This window comes from Loxodonta africana, chromosome 1 (genome assembly GCF_030014295.1).
Source record: "Loxodonta africana isolate mLoxAfr1 chromosome 1, mLoxAfr1.hap2, whole genome shotgun sequence".
NCBI classification, from domain to species: Eukaryota; Metazoa; Chordata; class Mammalia; order Proboscidea; family Elephantidae; genus Loxodonta; species Loxodonta africana.
In genome coordinates, this window is record NC_087342.1 from 76,136,274 (window position 1) to 76,157,297 (window position 21,024).

General features: G+C 41.7%; 2 non-coding genes across 2 annotated transcripts; one reads left to right on the forward strand and one right to left on the reverse strand.

Moving 5' to 3' along the window:
- Window positions 1-5,901: 5,901 nt before the first annotated feature.
- On the reverse strand, window positions 5,902-5,974 carry TRNAR-UCG (transfer RNA arginine (anticodon UCG)). Its single transcript has one exon. It is a non-coding gene; the product is annotated as a tRNA-Arg (tRNA).
- A 1,642-nt stretch (window positions 5,975-7,616) lies between these two features.
- On the forward strand, window positions 7,617-7,688 carry TRNAW-CCA (transfer RNA tryptophan (anticodon CCA)). The gene has a single exon. It is a non-coding gene; the product is annotated as a tRNA-Trp (tRNA).
- The last annotated feature ends 13,336 nt before the right edge of the window (window positions 7,689-21,024 follow it).

Below are 21,024 nucleotides of genomic sequence, written 5' to 3' on the forward strand. Positions count from 1 at the left end.
AAGACCCTCAACGAGGTTGATTGACACAGTGGCTGCAACAATGAGCTCAAGCAAAATAACGATTGTAAGGATGGCGCAGGACCAGGCAGTGCTTTGTTCTGTTGTGCATCGGGTCGCTATAAGTTGGAACCGACTTGACGGCACCTAACAACAACAACAAGCAATTACTTTTTGCTACCGTGTCTTCATCTCCTTCTTAAAAAGCAGGCTAAAGACCCAGTGATCTTTCTGTATTTTTATAACTATTATAAAAATAGTATATTTCTATTTTCATGTTTTGCCCAATATTCAAAACATTTATAATATTATCTATTAGCCACCCCTCCTCCAAACTATTTCCAGCCACTCATAATGACCTCATCATCTCTACCTGGGTTTCTATCAGTCAGGGTCTCAACAGGAGAGAACAGGTTCCAATTGGGATGACTCAAGAAGGATTTTAAAAAGGACTGCTTAATTAGGGGGCCCTGGTGGAGCAATATCTACTCTGTCCTATAGACTCAATGGCACTGGGTTCTGGGTTTGGGTGGTGCAGTGGTTAAATCCTTTGTCTGGTAATCACAGGCAGTTAGAATCCACCAGCTGCTTCTTGCAAACCCTATGTGCCTGTTCTATTCTGTTGTCGGAGTTGGAACAGACTCAGTGGAAACTGGATACATATTTATGTATGTACGTGCACCCTTCCCTGGCTTGCTCCTCTAGAGAACTCAGCCTAAGATAGTGTTATTTCTTCAAAATTAAATCAGTCAAATAAATGACACAAAAACACCTACAGAACAGTGTAAGAGGCAGCAACACCTCCTTTGTAGTTAGAATGAGAGAGAAATGAGAACAAAAGGCAGCACTAATGAGATCATTCCAGGACATCAGACCATGGAGTCTCTCTGATGTCTTTCATTCCTCACTGTACTTTGTACTCAGTAGATGCATAACAAATACTTGCTAGTAAGAGAATGAAATTCCTGGTGGAGTTATTTCTCAGAACCTAATTTTTTTTTTTTTTTAATATTTCCATAGTAACTTTTTTTTGTGGAACTTCAAAACTAGAGAAAGGTAATAAGCCAGCCAGGATTTGAAACTGGATTCTTCTGATCCATAGTCAGACACGTTATCCATTGTGCCACTGGCCCACCCAGAGAAGCAGCATCCTATTAGTTGTTTTTTTTTTTGAGTGGGTTCTGACTCATAGGTACCCTATGTACAAGAAAACGAAACACTGCTCTGTCCTTTGCCATCCTCACAGTCGTTATGCTTGAGACCATTGTAGTCACTGGATCAAAGCGTCTCATTGAGGGTCTTCCTCTTTTTCTCTGACCCTCTACTCTACCAAGCATGCTGCTCTTCTCCAGGGACTGGGTCCTCCTGATAGCATGTCCAAAGTATGTTAGATGATGTGTTGCCATCCTCTCTTCCAATGAGCATTCTGGCTCTACTTCTTCCAAGACAGATTTGTTCATTCTTCTGGCAGTCCAAGGTATATTCAGTATTCTTCATCAGCACCATAAATCAAAAGCATTGATTCTTCTTCCATCTTCCTTATTCAGTGTCTAGCTTTCACATGCATATGAGGTGATTGAAAATACCTTGGCTTGGATGGGGTGCACCTGAGTCCTTAAATTGCCTTGTCTGCTTTTTAACACTTTAGAGAGGTCTTTTGCAGCCCATTTGGCCAGTGCAATGTGTCCTTTGAATTCTTGACTGATGCTTTCTTGGGTGTTGATTGTGGATCCAAGTAAAATGAAATCCTTGACAACGTCAAGCTTTTCTCCATTTATCATGATGTTGCTTATCGGTCCAGTTGTGAGGATTTTTGCTTTCTTTATGTTGAAGTGAAATCCACACTGAAGGCTGTAGTGTTTGATCTTCATCAGTAAGTGTCTCAAGTCCTCTTCACTTTGAGCAAGCAAGATTGTGTCATCTGTATCGGACAGACTGTTAATGAGTCTTCCTCCAATCGTGATGCCACATTCTTCTTCATATAGTCCAGCTTCTTCAATTATTTGCTCAGCATACAGGTTGAATAAATATAGTGAAAGGATACAACCCTGACACATACCTTTCCTGACTTTAAACCACGCAGTATCCCCTTGTTCTGTTCTAAGAACTCTCTTTTGTTCTCAGCACAGGTTCCTCACGGGCACAGTTAAACGTTATGGAATTCCCATTCTTTGCAATGTTATTCATAATTTGTTATGATTGACGAAGTCGAATACCTTCTCATAGTCAAAAAAACATGCTGACCCTTGGGGATACCAAAAACCACGCATTGATAATACCCTGACCCAATTCTTCCTCAAATGATGGATTGTTTATGGAAAAGAAAAGGTGCCCAATCAGATAACGTTTTATATTAGAGTCTCAGGCTTTGATTGGGGAAGAGTATTTGCTGATTCTCAGGCTGGGGACTGAGCTGGACCATCCAGTGCAACTGTACCGACTGACTCTATTATTTCCCACTCATCCTGAATTCTGGGGAGCTCAACTACAATACAGAATGGTAATTAATGTCAGTCACACCCATGAGACCTAATGTCACCCACTTGCAAAAATCGTTTAGACAAATTCCATCGTTCGCTTTAATAGGATGACTCTTGCCATTAACTCAGATTTAGCTTAGAAAAAGCATTGTTGGTGCCCTTTAAAAGTTTAGACTAACCTAGCCTGTCCTTTGTTAATACTTTTTCTACATGGCTTCATTTACCCTCAAGCTCTCTAGAATTTTTTCATCCTCTCTCTCTGATGTGGCCTGGGAACATTGCCTTAATTTGCCCCACCTCTTTATGTGAGGTGGCACTAGGACCTCGGAACTTCTTTTGATTTATGTGTTGACTTGTTGAGATTAGCAAGAACCTTTAGTGCTCTTCTCTCCACCATCTGAGTTCCTGCACAGGAGTTATCTATTTATGCCAGATGCAGGAATTTTGGTTTCTAGAGAAAAGACCAGAAAATATTTACATCGGCAAGGATTTGAGCAGAAGCTAAGAATGTGAGGCGAATATATATTTTAGAAAAAAAAAATATTTTAGAAGGCACCATCAAATCTGTTTCTTCCAGTATAGCATTACGATTAATCAGGCTAATCATTTAAATATTATCCCAAATGCTTGATCAAAATCAAATAAAGATAAAAATCCATTTGCAAAAAGTAAATAAATAAATAAAAATAAAGCACAGGTAAACCTCTTTCTGGTATTGTCTGGTTTCAGCCATGATCCATCTGACATCAGCCATGATATCCCTTGTTCCACACCTCTTCTGAATCTGGCTTGCATTTATGGAAGTTTCTTGCTGATGTACCACTGCAACCACTTTTGAATGATTTTCAGCAAAATTTTACTTTTGTGTGATATTGATAATATTTTGTTTGATAATTTCTGCAATCTTTTGGATCACCTTTCTTTGGAATGGATACAAATATGGATTTTTTCCAGTCAGTTGAATAGGTAGTTGTCTTCCAAGGATCTTGATTTAGGTGACATCACGACCTAAATCCAGTGCTGCATCCGTTATGCCTATAGAAAAGGAAGCGGTGGGATTACTTTGTCATTCTAAATGTGACTACATGAAGCCCTTCTTTTAGCTTGATTTTCTTCAGTCAATGGGAATTTGAACCCAAGAAGCCTCAGAATTGAAACAAAACAAGGTTCTATTGGTTCCCTTGACTTAGTTTAGTCATCCAAAATAATTCCTTCCAGGGCAGTGAGAAATCCATTGTTAGGTAACTTGTAAAAGATCCAAGAGAAAGTTTAATAACTTTAAAAGTAGCTTGCAATAAAATATGGTGATTAGCGGATAGAGATGGAGATGAAGACATAAAAGTTAATGCTCCTAGTTCCAAAGGGTGACCCCCAAAGAACTTCTAGTCCATCACCTTAACCTCTCAGCCACAACAACAGATGCCTATAGGTTCATTACTATGTACTCTATGTTAGCATATATCATCTATTCTATGCTATTTTTATTTTAATACGGGTTTAATAATAATGGACAGTAACTAACAACAACAACAAAGTGTGTTTCAGAACTGTTTTTAAACAGGATCCAACCAAAGGCCATTTATTTATTTCATTGTTTCCTCAATCTCTTTTAATCTAGACCAGCATTGTATCATTTTTTGTTGTTTTTGCTTTGTTTTGACATTGACTTTTTTAAAAAGCCCAAGCCAATTGTCTTGTGGATTTGTCTCATTGTGTCCTCCCACAATCTTTTAATTTATTCCTCTATTTCCTGTACATAAACATAAAGAAAAATATAAACGTAAAGAAAATAAAAACCTCACAACTGGACCAATGAGCAACATCATGATTAAGGGAGAAGAGATTGAAGTTGTCAAGGATTTCTTTTTACTTGGATCCACAATGAACAGCCATGGAAGCAGGAGTCCAGAAATCAAGAGATGCACTGCATTTGGCAAATCTTCTGCGAAGGACCTCTTTAAAGTGTCAAAGAGCAAGATGTCTATGGTGCACCTGACCCAAGCCATGGTATTTTCAATCGCGTCACATACATGTGAAAGCTGGACAATGAATAAGGAATACCGGAGAAGAGTTGACACCTTTGAATTGTGGGTTGGTGAAGAATATTGAATATACCATGGACTGCCAAAAGAATGAACAAATCTGTCTTAGAAGAACTAAAGCTGGAATGCTCCTTAGAAGCAATAATGGGGAGACTGCATCTTACATACTTCGGACATGTTGTCAGGAGGGATCAGTCCCTGGAGAAGGACATCATGCTTGGCAGAGTACAGGGTGAGCGGAAAAGAGAAAGACCCTCAATGAGGTGGATAGACACAGTGGCTGCAACAAGGAGCTCAAGCATAACAACTATTGTAAGGATGGCGCAGGACCGGGCAGTGTTTCATTCTGTTGTGCATAGGGTCCCTATGAGTTGGAACCAACTCCACAGCATCAAACAACAAAGTTTCCTGTACAGTGGAAGTCTAAAGGATTGATTCTATCCTTTTGATTAACTGATTAGATTCATGGTGAACAATTTTGGCCTGATACTGTGTACTTTATAAAGTACTTACTTCATATCAAGAGGCACTTGTCAGGATATCCCAATGATTATGCAAATAAAGTAGTGCTCCCAGGGCTCTCTATGTTTTCACTTTCCAGTTGGCAAGTAACTGGTGAGTGGTAAGTTTAGCACCTTGCAGGTCTGTTATTTCCCAGTAACCCTTTGCCTAACGGATTTAAGATCGCTAATGTTCTTTGCCTAGGTCTACTATTTCTCTGTGGGTTGGAGATAGTGATTATTTTCATTGTACCATTCTTTCTACATATGTGAGAGTCATTCTGGCCATAGTTGCTCTTTTTCTTGCCTCCCTCTCCCTCCCGCCGCGCCTCCCAGTCTTTGCATAGCAACCTGGGAACTCAGGTTGATGGGCGCTAAAAGGCTCTGAAGAGTTTGCACTTTCTGGCCAAGTGGACGGGAAGAGCTCGACAGTATGCAGAGTGTAAAGTCTCCAGCGGTTCTCAAACTCGAGTGCATACAGAAATCACTTGGATAACTTGCTAAAACCCGGATTCCTGGGCCCCACCTCCAGAGATGCTAATCCAGTAAATGGAGGGTGGCGTGGAGCTGCGGAATGTACAGCTAAAAACTTGCATTTTTAAGCGGCTCCAAAGAGGAAATTTTGAATAGCGCCGAAGGAGAGAACGGACAGGTTGTATAGTGGTAATGAGATATAAACAAAAGACACTTGGATAAAACAAAAGAAACAAAAAGAAAGGCAAAGAATGTGGAGGGGAAATATATGAAGAATAAACTCAGGGTGAAAATGAGTAAATTTCTTATTTCCGGCTTTAACCAAGAAAAGTATTAAAAAGGAGCAGAAATGCCACTACGAACAAAACGTTCTGGGATTCTTCCAACAGAAATACAAAAGTTGCCGCACAACCACGAAGGGATTCGAACCCTTAATCTTCTGATCCGAAGTCAGACGCCTTATCCATTAGGCCACGTGGTTTCCTTACAGTAGATGCTGAAAACATTTTTTAAAAGAAAAATAACCTGCTGCTCTCCATCTGTGCGATAAATGTAATGAACATACTAGGGATAAAAGTTTAACCTAATGATCAAAAATAATGTAAAGTTACAACTGGATAATCACCAAGGAGAGAAATATAATGCTAAAATGATTGAAATATGGTGGTATTAATAGCTAGAATGCTTTAATTGATAGTGTGCTTTATCTTTTTACTGGAATTAGGGAGAAAGGCCGCGCCAGGGAGGAAATGCTTGAACTGAGAGCTGAAGGAGGAGAGAGGTAAACTAAGCCAAGACAGAACCGAGCTGCTCCACAGATCCCGGGAAGCTCCACTCTCCCGCCTTCCAAATAAACACTGATTGTGGATGAAACACAAAAATTTACTTTTTCGTCCCCAGAAATCACACTCGAATAATCCTAAAATACAAATTCACATTGGACAAAAATTTCCAGAGAGGAAATAACAGCAACGAAGTTTTGTAATCTGGAGAAGTGAGAGCTGATTTGTCAGACCTTAGAAAGCTGAATCCTAAACAAATAGTGGGAAAAGCAAAGAGGCAACCAGATTTTCACCACAGAACCCCCATCTCCATCCCGCATAGAATGGCCTCATTGTCTCAGGAATTTCAGCACTAGGGTCATTTGGAAAATGCCCTTCCTCAGTTCTGGAAGAAGACTGGCAGTTTATTTTCTTGAGAGCATAAAGTATAGGGTCTCTAGGCTGGGTCAGAGATTCTCAGACTTTTCTGTGCAGCAAGATCACCTGGAAGGTTTGTGAAAACACAGATTTCTGGGCCTCAAGCCCAGAGTGTCAAATTCAGTATGTCTGGGGGGTGGCAGAGAATTTATATTTCTAACAAGTTGCTACTGTCAAAGCCCTGGCTTTCATATCTTCACCATCCAGGCAGAAAATGGAATCGTTTTCTACCACATACGTAAGATAATACGAATTAAAAAGCTTCTTAACACACGAATAGTAGTCAGTGCTAAGCGCTCGGTAAATGCCAGCGGTTTGTCTGGGGTTCGCTTTGTAAAGTGAATGTTAAGTGCACACAACAGAGCCCGCATAGCCCACGGATTCTTACTGAGGAAGTGAGAATTTTGGGAAGAGATGCCACCGGCGCTATGCCTTGAGGAGAAGCAGCTTTTCTCCAGGTTGAAGATGAAGCCGGTGCGCGGATAGGGAGGAGCAAGGTAGAAGATGCGAAGCCGGGCCTCCGCAAGGCTGGAAGTTTGTAACGGAAGAGGGCGGTGTCTAGGGAATTTATAGGGAAAGCAATACCGGCAACTTGGTAGCCGTTTTTATTCCTGTTTCACTGAGGGTCTAAATTGAACACGTGCACGATTATTCTCAAAATAGAGAAATTTCGACGAGTGGAAATATTGAACTTTTTTCCTGTTTTTTTTTTTTTTTCTTTCCCCGTATGGAGCATTTGGGATTAATATTTACTATGGTCAATCCCTCATTTTTTCTCCAGGAGCCATTAATTAGCAAAACTGTGAAAGGTGGAGAGAAAATTAATCAAAATTAATGATAAAGAAATAAATATTTTGGATCTGGAGGTAGGGGAGGGGAATGATTCAGTATTCTGTGGAAGGAAGGCGGAGACACCTTGCCCGTGACCTCGTGGCGCAATGGTAGCGCGTCTGACTCCAGATCAGAAGGTTGCGTGTTCAAATCACGCCGGGGTCAGGATGACTGCGTTTTGGAGAAAAAACAAAAATACATTTGACAGTCTACTTTCCTTTGAGGCGTAGTTGCCTGAAGTTGATCTCTAGTTTGCGACCTGTTAGGGCTGCCTGGGACTGAACACACACAAAGATAACAGATGATCTACCTTTTTAGAGTTTCAGTGGGTTGCGACTGTATCTCCTCTTCTTCCTTTGGCTTGGTTTTGGGATCCTAAGACGGGGGACAGAATCCCCACACAGGCCATCCATCTTTTGCCACCTTACTTTAAAAAGATATTCAAGTCTCCTCTCTGGCACGAGGGACTGCATAGTCTCCTTCCTTATCACTTCTAGCGTTCGTTAGCTACTCAGGATCCCCCCATCCACCTAAGTACTGGCTGATCCTCAGGCTCTTCTTGGCCCTCTTTGCTTCCTTACCCTTCCTTTTCTTACAGGCCTCCAACATTTCCTGAGTTCTTCTCATCCGGCCCACAGCTTCATCCCCAGTCCCCATGAGCCAAGACCCTGGAGCTGTCCTGGGCTACACTTTCTCTTCTTTATTCCCAATCTGAGCAGCCAGTTATGCGAAGTTTTACCTCCTAATATGTTACATGCCATCTGTCCACTTCTTTTCATTACCACAATGACCTCTTTCTTCCACCAATTATTCCTTGCCAGGGATTTTGACACAAATCTCCTAACTCCTCTCTTCAAATCTCCTCTTGCTCTGTTAAAGCAGTTTCCTTATTACACTTGTTTGTAAGTGCACATCTTATCCTGAACTTCTCTTGCTTAACACAAAAGAAAACAATTAACTGCGATTACTAACTCCATATCACAGGGACCTTCTTTCAGTTCCTCCATGCATTATGCTCCTTCTTACCACAGGGCCTTTGTACATGCCATTTTCTCTGTAAGGAATTTTCTATGTCCTTTGCTGCATGATTCGGACACACATCTTTTAATGGTCAACCAAAACAAAACACTAACAGGGGAGTACAGGTTAAAGAAATGTATCATTTATCACAGAGTAAAGCAGCCATTAAAATGGTATGAAAGAAAAATAACTCATGATACACAAAGATGTTTAAGACATTGGAAGTGGACAAAAGATGCATTTGGCAACTATTTACTGGTACTATATCATCCAGTTAGATTTACACCCATATGATTCATAAGGCTAACTAGCTAATGCCAACACTACAATACTAACAGTGGTTATCTCTGGGTATGGGATTAGACACTAATTTAATTTGTTTCTTTTCTGCTGATTTGTATTTTTCAAATGTTTCATAATGACAAGGTTTTATTTAAAAAGAGGAAAATATAGAAATTATTTTTAAAAAGTACTGAGCATATGTTCTGCTAGCTGTGTAGAAAGAGAAATCATACATAGGAACTTCTGTTCTGGAAGAAATAGCAGTCCAGTGGAGGAGACAGCAGCACCAACTCATAATTACAGTAAACTTTTTTAATGAAATATCAAAGAACAAGCACATATTTGACCCAGATTTAGTAGAGATTTAAAAGTGATTGCCTCTGATGGACAGTGTTAGTGTCAAGTGTAGAGTGTGGGACTTAGGGAGTGTGATGGTTAAGATTGTATGTCAACTTCGCTGGGCCATGATTCTCAGTGTATTGGCAGTCGTATAATGTTTTGATTACTTCACCATTGAGATTTAATAAGTGATCACCCCCATGATGGCATTAGCCAATCAGTTGAAGGGGAGTTTCCTTGGGCAAATCACCTGCATTAAGTGTGGGCAAATATTCTGGCAATGAAGGGGCTTTTGCTCATTCAAAATCCCGTAGCTGGCTTTTGTTTTTCTGACCTCTGGTTGGGGACTTGAGTTAGCAGCTTACCTGCGATCTTGCTTGTCAATCTTGGGATTTGTTGATCTTCACAACACTTGAGCAGTAGCCCTGGTCTCTCACCTGTAGATCTTTGGTTCACCAGCCCCTGTGGATACGTGAATCAGGGCAAACCTCTTTTCTGACCCATGGATGAGGGAAGTTACAGCCTCTACAACCGTGTCTTTCCTCGATATAAATAAATATAATAATGGATATAATAATAGATAAATAGATATAAATTTCTCTCTTTATATGTATATTTATATGCTTTACTGGTTTTGCTTCTCCAGAGAACATAACCTAAGACATTGGATACTGAATGGTTCTGGAGAAACAAAATTGCAAGGAGGAATTTTGTAAATTTGTTCTCATATCTGATTAGTCTTAAAGATGTTGATGACTCTGCTTCAAGTAGTAAAGATGCCGCTGCTAATCCATGGCGTGAGATGGCAATTCAAAGACAAAAAATATCACTACCAATAGATCAGGTGTTGGTGAAAGATGAGGCTCTGGGTGATTGCATGTATGATACCTTTCTACAATTTTGTCACAATGAGAAGTATAAGGGAGCTGGTTGATTTGTCCTACTTTTTCTAGACAAAGTAGGGAAAGAAAGAGATTCATTCAGGGCTTCAGAGTCAAAGCTTAAGCACCACATATATGACCTCATTTTTTCCACTGGTGCCTTGAAGGGAAGTCTTATTTCCTGTAGTAACAGAGCTAATATTGCCAAAAACCCAACCTAGAGTCTTATCATAAGAGTGGCTGAATTAAAACTCCAACTCAACTGCCAACCTCAGGAGGTATCTGAAATTAAAGTGAGGGCATTTATTGGGAAGAATTGGGATCCTGAAACCTGAGATGGAGACATATGGGCAGACGATCAGGAAGCTGGAGACACTCAGCCCCTAAATCCCACTGAATCACTGCTACCAGTAGAACTATTAGCCTCTCCATTCCCATCTAATGAGGTTAACCCAACTGCATTTAAAGTGCCTTGGTCTGAGTCATTGCCTGGGACATCGCCTGAGGCAGATGCTTTACAAGACAATGCTGAAAGTACTCAGAAATTTTCCACATCGATTCTGGCTCCTAGACCTATAACTAGACTTAAGTCTCAGCGAGCCCCAAAAGATGAAGTAGAAAGTGTAACCCAGGAGGATATATGCTACACTCCGAAAGAATTGCTTGACTTTTCCAATATGCACAAGTAAAAACCTGGGGAATATGTGTGGAAATGGCTACTAAGGGTGTGGGATAATGATGCAAGGAACATAAAGATGGGTCAGTCTGAGTTTATTGATATGGGCTCACTAAGTATGGATTCTTCATTCAATGTTTCACCTCAAGAATTTAGGAAAGGATCTAATAGTTTATTTGGTTGGGTTCCTGAAGCATGTATTACACACTGACCTACACTAAATGAAGTTGAAGTACCAGACCTCCCTTGATATACTGTAGAAGAAGGTATCCAAAGGCTTAGGAACATTGGCATGCTAGAGTGCATTTATCAGGTTAGACCCACAGACCCACACATGGAGTGCCCAGAAGATACACCTTTTACCATAGCTGTGATGAAGAAATTTGTGAAGGGAGTTCCAGCATCCTTAAATCTGTGATTGCTTTTTGGTATGAGTCAGATTTGACAGTGGTATCGCCCTAACTCAATTAAGACACCTAACTACAATGGGGACACTTGGAGGCTGTGGTGGTAGAGGCCAAGTGGCAGCACTCAACAGACAAAGACAAAGTGGGCAAGGTTACCATAATGGACAGCAGAGTCAAAGAATCAATCAGTATAGTTTTACTGTGATGGATTTATGGCATTGGCTGGGTAGTCATGGTGTTCCTAGAAGTGAAATAGATAGGAAATCTACTAAACATTTACTTGATATGTACAAGCAGATGGATTCTAGGTCAAGTGAATAGCAGTCTAACTCAAATCACCAGAATAGAGAGTCACGGCCCATAAATCAGTTCCCAGACTTGAGCTAATTTACAGATCCACCACTCCTTGAATAAAGGGGGGGGGGCTGTGTCCCCTTGAGGAAGGACTCCAATATGCTGCCAAAAACTTACTGTTAGTCTTTCTCCCAGCCTTCCCCTAAGGCATCTATGGCTTTTTAGGACAGTGGCTGTTCATTGGGGAAAAGGAAATAATTAGGCTTTTCTGGGATAACTGGATACTGGCTCTGAACTGACACTAATTCCAGGAGATGTAAAACATTACTGGGGCCCACCAGTCAGAGTGGAGGCATACAGAGATCATGTTATTAATGGAGGCTTAGCTCTTGTCAGTCTTATAGTAGATCCAGTGGGTCCTTGAACCCATCCTGTAGTGATTTCCCCAGTTCCAGAATGCATAATTCAAATAGATATACTCAGCAACAGGCAGAACATCCACATTGGTCCCTGACAAATAGAGTAAGGTCTATATAGTAAGAAAAGCCAAGTGGAAGCCATTAGAACTGCCCCTACCTAGGAAAATGGTAAATGAAAGTCAGTTCCACAGTTCTGGAGGGATTGCAGAGATTACTGCCATCACCACTGACTTGAAGGATGCAGGGGTGGTGATTCCTTCCACCTTCCCATTTAACTCGCCTATTTGGCTTTTTATTATTTGGCTTGTGATAAAAACAGGTGGACCTTGGAGGATACCAGTGGATTTTAAAAAAAGTTAACCAGATATCGACTCCAATTGCAGCTGCTGTTCCAGATGTAGTCTCACTGCTTGGGCAAATTAACACATCTCCTGGTACCTACTATGCAGCTCTTGATCTGGCTAATGCCTTTTTCTCCATACTTGTTTTGAAGGACCATCAGAAGCAGTTTGCATTTAGCTGGCAAAGCCAGCAATACACCTTCAGTTGTACAGGGCTACATAAACTCTCCAGCCCTATGTCATAATTTAGTCCGCAGGGACCTTGATCACATTTCCCTTCCACAAGACATCACGCTGATCCGTTACATTGATGACGTTATGCTGATTGGACCTAGTAAGGAAGAAGTGTCAATAACTCTGGACTTACTGATAAAACATTTGTGTGCTAGAGTGTGGGGAAATCAATCCCACAAAAATTCAGGAACCTTCTACCTCAGTGAAATTTCTTAGGGTCCACTGGTGTGGGGAATGTGAAAATATTGCCTCTAAAGTGAAGGAAATTTTATTGTGTCTGGCTCCTCCCAGAATTAAAAAGAAGGCACAATGTCTAGTGGGCCTCTTTGGATTTTGGAGGCAGCATATTCCTCATTTGGGTGTGCTACTGTGGCCTATTTATCAGGTGACTCTTAAAGCTACCAGTTTTGAGTAGGACCCTATCTTAGCCATCTAGTGCTGCTACAACAAAAATACCAGAGGTGGATGGCTTTAACAAAGAGAAATTTATTTCTTCACGGTAAAGTAGACTAAAACTCCAAATTCAGGGTGTCAGCTCCAGGGGAAGGCTTTCTCTCTCTGTCAGCCTTCTCATCAATCTTCTCCTGGACTAGGAGCTTCTTTGCACAGGAATCCAGGATCCAAAGAATGCACTCTGCTCCTGGCAGTGCTTTCTTGGTGGTATGAGGTCCCCTGTCTCTCTGCTTGCTTCTATCTTTTATATCTCAAGAGATTGCCTCAAGACACAGTCCAATCCTGTAGATTGAGTCCTGCCTCACTAACAAAACTGCTGCCCATCCTCCCTCATTAACATCAAAGAGGCAGGATTTACAACGTATAGGAAAATCACACAATACTGGGAATCATTGTGCAGACCAAATGATTCACACATTTATGGGGGCACATAATTCAATCCACAACTGGCCCAGAACAAGAGAAACCTCTGCAACAGGTTCATGCTGCTGTGGAAGCCACTCTGCCACTTGGGCCATAAGATTCAGCTGATCCAATGATGCTTTAAGTGTCAGTGGCAGATAGAGATGCAGTTTGGAGCCTTTGGCAGGCCTGTATTGGTGAATCACAGTGCGGACCCCTAGAATTTTGGAGCAAAGCCCTGCCATCCTCTGCAGACAAGTACTCTCCTTTTGAGAAGCAGCTTTTGGCTTGTTACTGTGCTTTAGTGGAGACTGAAAACTTAACCATGGGACACCAAGTCACCAAGTGGTTTGAGCTGCTCATCATGAACTGAGTGTTGTCTGATGCACAGAATCATAAATTTGGATGTGCACAGTAGCAGTCCATCATTAAATGGAAGTGGTATATACGAGATTTGGCCTGAGCAGGACCTGAAGGGACAAGTAAGCTTCATGAGGATGTGGCCCAAACGTCCATAGTCTCCACTTCTATCACCTTATCTTACTTATCCCAGTCTGTACCTATGCCCTCATGGGGAGTTCCTTATGATCCATGGATTCAGGAAGAGAAAACTCATGCCTGGTTTATTATAGATTGCTCTGGGCAATATGCAGGCACCACTCAAAAGTGGACAGCGGCAGCACTATAGCCCTTTTCTGAGACCTCCCTGAAGGGCAGTAGAGAATGAAAATCCTCCCAATGGGCAGAACTTGGAGCAGTGCCTCTGGTTGTTCCCTTTGCTTGGAAGGAGAAATGGCCCAATGTGCAGTTGTGCCAAAGATCAGACAGACCTATAGAACAATCAAGAACACATGTGAGGAATGTGCTTCTTAGTTCAATGAAGTATAGGAGACCTAATGAGCAACACCTACCCAAAAGCAAAGATGAGAAGGCGGTAAGTGACAGGAGATCTGGAGGAATGGACATGGGGAAGCCTGGGTGTAAAAGGAAAGAGGGAGAGTGCTGACATATTGATAGAATTTCAACCAATGTCACAAACAACGTCCATAATTTTTTGAATAAGAAACTAATTTGCACTGTAAACTTTCACCTAAAGCACAATAAAAAATAAATAGAGATGAAAGAAAAAAATTAGTGAACACTGTAGGATAAAAAGTCCTGGGTCAGTGGAAAATGTTGCAATGTCTGGAAGATACTTCTCTGGGTTATCTACCTAGTCTGCTTCAATTTCCAGCTGTGTAAATACTAAAAAACTGATAGCAATACAAAATAATTCTTGTCTATAGATGTGTAAACTCTATCCTGTCTACTAGGGGTTCATATACTTTTCTTAACTGTCTATCAAGGCCTTCCAGTGGTCTCTCCTCAATTCACTATTTGAATGTGTGACCTGCTTCCTGCTGAAATACTGATTAATACAACTGTTATTGTTAGACCCTGTCTAGTCAGTTCTGACTCATAGCAATCCTATGTACAACAGAAGAAGTATGTCCGGTCCTGCACCATCCTCACAATCATTGTTGCAGCCGCGGTGTCAAACAATCTCATTGAGGTTCTTCCTCTCTTTCACTGACTGACTACTTTACCAAGCATGATGTCCTTTTCCAGGAACTGGCCCCTCCTGATAATATGTCCAAAGTACCTGAGATGAAGCCTCACCATCCTCACTTCTAAGGAGCATCTGGCTGTACTTTTTCCAAGACAGTTTTGTTCATTCTTCTGGCAGCCCACAGTATATTCAAAACTCTTCACCCACACCATAATTCAAAGGCATCAATTCTTCTTCTGTCTTTCTTTTTCATTGTCCAGCTTTCCCATGCATATGTGGTGATTGAAAATATCATGGCTTGGGTGAGATGCACCTTAGTCCTCAAACTGACATCTTTGTCTTTGAACACTTTACAGAGTCCTTTTGCAGTAGATTTTACCAATGCAACATGTCACTTGATTTTTTGACCTCTGCCTCCATGTACATTGCTTTTGAATCCAATAAAATGAAATTCTTGACAATTTCAATATGTCCTCGATTTATCGTGATATTGCTCGCTGGTCCAGTTGTGAGGATTTTTGTTTTATTTATGTTGAAGTTTAGTTCATATTGAAGGCTGTAGTCTTTGGTCTTCATCAGTAAGTGCTTCAAATCATCTTCACTTTTGGTAAGCAAGGTTGTGTTCTGCATATCATAGGTTGTCAACGAGTTGTCATGGATTGAATCGTTTCTCCCCAAAATATGTGTAAACTTGGGTAGGCCACGATTCTCAGTATTGTGTGATTGTCCACCATTCCATCATCTGATGTGATTTTCCTATGTGTTCTGAATCCTGTCTCTGTGAAGATTAATGTGGCAGGATTAGAGTCAGTTCTGTTAATGAGGCAGGACTCAATCTACAAGATTAGGTTGTGTCTTAAGTCAATCTCTTTTGAGATATTAAGGAGAGAAGCAAGCAGAGAGACAGGGAGACCTCATATCATTAAGGAAGTAGTGTCAGAGCAATATGCCTTCTTTGGACCAGGGATCCCTGTGCTGAGAAGCTCCTATACCAGGGGAAGATTGATGACAGGGACTTTCCTCTAGAGCCAACAGAGAGAGAAAGCCCCTGGAGCTGGCTCCCTGTATTTGAAATTCTAGCCTACTAGACTGTTAGAGAATAAACATCTGATTGTTAAAGCCATCCACTTGTGGTATTTCGGTTATATCAACACTAGATGACTAAGACATGAGTCTTCCTCCAATCCTGATGCCATGTTCTTGGATTATTTGTTTAGCATACAGATCGAATAAGTATGTTAAAAGGATACAACCCTGTTGCATATGTTTCCTGATTTAAACCAAGCAGTGTCCCCTTGTTCTGTTCCAACGACTGCTTCTTGGTCTATGTACAGGTTCTGCATGAGCACAATTAAGTGTTCTTGAATTCCCATTCTTCAAATTGTTATCCATAATTTATTATTGCCCACACAGTCTAATGTCTTTGCACAGTCAATAAAACACAGGTAAACATTTTTCTGGTGTTTCTGCTTTTAGCCAAGTTCCATCTGACATCAGCAATGATATCTCTTGTTCTGCCTTCTCTTCTGAATCCAGCTTGAATTTCTGGCAGTTCCTTGTCAGTGTACTGCTGCAACCTATATTTACACAAGTACTCCTCCCACCCTCCTTGATCAGGTGCTTCAAGGTGCTTCAAGGATTGGGCCTAGAAGAACAACAAGTTTTGTGACATGAGCAGTAATGTCCCCACATTTCTGATTTTTCCTCTTGAAGAGAGCCCTAAACTTGGAAATCAGTCCAATAGTTGCTCTGAAAACATTCATTACAAGAATTTTCACTTAGGCACAGATTTCTTTTTGTACGAGAGGTGGAAATTAATAACAACAAATAAAAATTCAGAATCTGGTTTATTGTGACATAAAACAGAGCAGTCTGTCTGGCTTGGTCTTAAACAATAGATTTTGCAGCCACTTTTCAGGAAGTTGAGAGAGCTGTATTCCCGAGATGGCATAGATGCACAGAGCCTGGATCCCCCACCTCCTAACAAGCGATTCCTGTTATTCTGAGTTGTTTTAATAAGTTACTTGTACTCATCAGTAGTAGAGGGTTTTGTTTTTTGTTTTATTATTACTACTACCTACTGTTTATGGTGAGCTATCAACTGTGAAAGCAGAGAGGAAAACAATTCCTGCTTTTTTTCGAATGGCCTATAGGGTGGGCTGTGCAGGGCCCCAGACTTGGAACAGGAGGTCTAAGATCCATGGTGGAATTTCCTTTTTATCTCGTTCTCCTTACATTATGGTTGTTGATTGCCTCCGCCGAGTCCCAAAATAGCTTTTCTGATGCCCTCACAAAGCTCCAATGATAGCGGAATTTATCTTGTAACAATTTTCTGGTTCCTTTGCCACAGTGCGCTTGGACAGGTCTTTTCTATTTGGATTTCAGTGCCGCCCAGTGGAGAATAAGAAACACGGCCCTGGGATTTGAGACCTGAAATCACCTCTTGGAAACTTTCAGCCTCAAAGACCAGCAAACAACACGAGGAGTCTCTCCATTAGGCTCCTGTTCCCAGGAGGTCGCCTCATCTCCCCCTTTCAGGCTGCCTCATCGTTACCCTCTCCCTTCAGTGTAGCTCTCTCTTCTCATTTCTACTATTGGGAAAAATGGAACAGAGTTCGCCTGTTTCCCCCCAGGGCTCTAAAAACTGATGTTCGGAATATCCGGGCACCAACCTGTGGGAAAAAGACTGCAGAGCTGAGGGCCTGGCTGTAAGTAAAATCAAGAGGGCACCGAAGTCCCCACCTCAAATTCCGCATCTTGACAACGGACAGGTTGTCATTTCCATTTCTGGTCGACTTGTAGTTCCCGATCTTCGATTATCCTGGCTTTGATCCAAATTCTCAGGAGGCGAATTAGGGGTCTTGTACTTTTTTGACGAAAGTCAATGGACGGGATGTTAAAACCAGCAGAGAGTGTGGGACATGTTTGAAAATATCCCAGAAAACCAGAGCAGGAATAAGCCTCAGTGGTTCAGGGGCTGGAACGCTGGTCTTGTAATCTGGGAGTTTTAAGTTCGAGTTTCATTGGGACCTTAACTATTTACTTTTCTTTTTGGCTAGTTGATTCAAAGGGTTGTGTTTCCTGGAAAAGTGCTAAAGCATCGGAAGGCAGCGGTTCGAACCCTCCAGATACTCCTTCGCAGGAGAAACATGTATGAAGTACAGCCTCAGAAACCCTACAGGTTAGTTCTATCCCGACATACAAGTCCCTGTGAGTCGGACTGGAGGTCAGTGGGTAATTTGTGTTTCCCTGAAGCCGAATCTGTAGGAATTGGGGGCCGTTATTATGCTTACCTTCTCAGAATACAGGAACTCTCTGCTAACAAAAATAGAGAATTCTAAAATGAAGATTCCTAAGAAAAAATGGAAACAGAGTGTCTGGGTTGTTGATAATACAGGAAATTTAGCTGTAAGAAACGTGCTGAAAGCTACCAATGCACAGGTAGTGTCAATCTAAGCCAATATAAAGGAGCTAACAAGTGCCTCTTTCTGATAAAACCAAAAACCGAGTTGGCTGCTGCGGAGTCCATTCTGAATCATATCAGCTCAATAGGACAGAGTAGAACTGCTCCACAGGTTTTCCAAGGAGCACCTGGTGGATTCGAACTGTCAACCTTTTGGTTAGCACCCAAGGTCTTAACCACCAGCCATCAGGGTTTCCTGTTCTGACAAAAAAAAAAAAAAAAAAAAATTGTAGTTTCAAACAATTGCAAATTAAAGAGTCCTGACTAATTTAGCCAACCATAAGTCTAAAGGAACCTTGGTTGCACAGTGGTTAAGAGCTACTTCTTCCAACAAAGGGTCGGCAGTTGGAATCCGCCAGGTGTTCCTTGGAAAACCTATGGGGCAGTTCTACTCTGTCATATAGAGTAGCTATGAGTCAGAAACACTGCAAGGCAACAGTTTCTTTTTTCTTTTTTTGGTTTTGTGGTGTGGAAAAAGGTCCTTAGAACTTCTTTTGGTTTGTTTATGTGTTGGCTTCTTGAAATTAGCAAGAATGTTTCACACTCTTCTCTCCACAATCTGGGTTCCTGCTCAGGAGTTATCTATTCATGCTGGATGCAGGGATTGGTTTCTAGAGAGAAATCAGAAAATATTTACATCAGGAGGCAGAGCCAAGATGGCAGAATAGACAAACGCTTCAGTGGAGCCCTCTTTACAACAAAGACCAGAAAAAACAAGTAAAACAAGTATATTTGTGACAAGCTGGGAGCCCTGAGCATCAAAGGCAAGCTTAGAGAAGTAACTGAGGGGCAGGGGGAGGAAGGGGCCATTCAGAAGTGGAGAGGAGTTGCCGGACCTGAATCCCGGGGAGCCTTCTGGCACCATCCCTGGAGCAGCTGTGGCAGCAGCGGGCTGGTACTAGCCTGCTGCCGCAGTTTCCTCAGGGAGAAGCAGCCAGCCACGCAGCACACCCACACCTCCGGAACCTGAGGAGAACGGTGCTCTTGGCAAAAGCTAAGTATTTGTGTATATTTTACTGCAGCTCCCCTCGCGAGACGGCTTCAGCAGCTGAATCCCTGGGCCTGAGATAGACCCTGGTGAGCACCTAGAGCCATCCTCCCGGGTTTGGGGAAGGAAAAAATTTGCAACTGGGGGGAAAAGATAATTTCTTAGTTCCACTAACCAGGGGAGCTCAGAAAAGAAGCAGCTACTGTCCAGGCATAAACCCTCCATGGACCTTGAGCACCTTTCCCTTCTGCATAGACCTGTGTGGGCCTATTTCGGGAGAATAGGCCCTTGTTGGCAAACTCCAACCATTTCAGCTGTGCGGTGGAGAGGTGGGTGTTTGACCTTTGACATTGCTTTCCTATTAAACAAGGTCCTCTCCTACCCACATCAGGGACCTAAGGACTGGTAGCTCCACTCAGGTCACCCAGCCACCAGTGACAGGGGTCCAGAGATAACTGGTACCTCCCAGACCTTAGAACCCAAAACTTTAGGTGCCCATGGTCCCTCTGCAGGACCCACCCACCAGCACACTCTAGGGAACAGAGACGCGTTTTCCTCAGAGACACATGGGGGTTGGTTCTCAGCTCCCCGCCTTGTTCAGAGTGTGACCCCCTGCTGCAATCAGATACTGGTATATGCGCCAATCACCCCTGCCCCTCTAAGACTGTAGGACAGAGCCTGTACCACACACTTGATATCAGCTACCTGGAAACCTGAGCTGAATTCATGCAAGAAAACTGAATGGACTCCTAGACTGATATACCTGGTAACAGCTCTAGCCAGCTGGGGACAGAACACCAGAGCTCCAAAGGTGAAAATTATCAAGCTAGCTCATTCAAGCAACCCATGGGAGTATACCAAAACAAAACAAAGCAAGCTGCTACAACACAGTAAACAAGCATAAACTAATACAATAACTTATAGATGGCTCCGAGACAACAGTCAATATCAAGCCACATAAAGAAACAGACCATGATCACCTCAACAGGCTCTCAAAACAAAGAATCCAGGGATCTTCTAGATGAAAGTGCATTCCTGGAATTACCAGATGGAGAATACAAAAGTTTAATACACAGAACCCTTCAGGACATCAGGAAGGAAACGAGGCAATACGCAGAACAAGCCAAGGAACGCACAGATAAAATGATTGAAGAAATTAGAAAGATTATTCAGGAACATAATGAAAAGTTTAATAAGCTGGAAAAATCCATAGACAGACAGCAATCAGAAATTCAGAAGATTAACAATAAAATTACAGAATTAGATAACTCAGTAGAAAGTCAGAGGAGCAGAAATGAGCAAGTAGAAGCTGGAATTTCTGAACTCGAAGATAAATCACTTGGTACTAATATATTTGATGAAAAATCAGATAAAAGAATTAAAAAAAAAATGAAGAAACCTTAAGAATCATGTGGCATACACTGCTGGTGGGAATGTAAAATGGTACAACCACTTTGGAAATCTATCTGGCGTTATCTTAAACAGTTAGAAATAGAACTACCATACAACCCAGAAATCCCACTCCTAGGAATATACCCTAGAGATACAAGAGCCTTCATACAAACAGATATATGCACACCCATGTTTATTGCAGCTCTGTTTACAATAGCAAAAAGTTGGAAGCAACCAAGGTGTCCATCAACGGATGAATGGGTAAATAAATTGTGGTATATTCACACAATGGAATACTACGCATCGATAAAGAACAGTGACGAATCTCTGAAACATTTCATAACATGGAGGAACCTGGAAG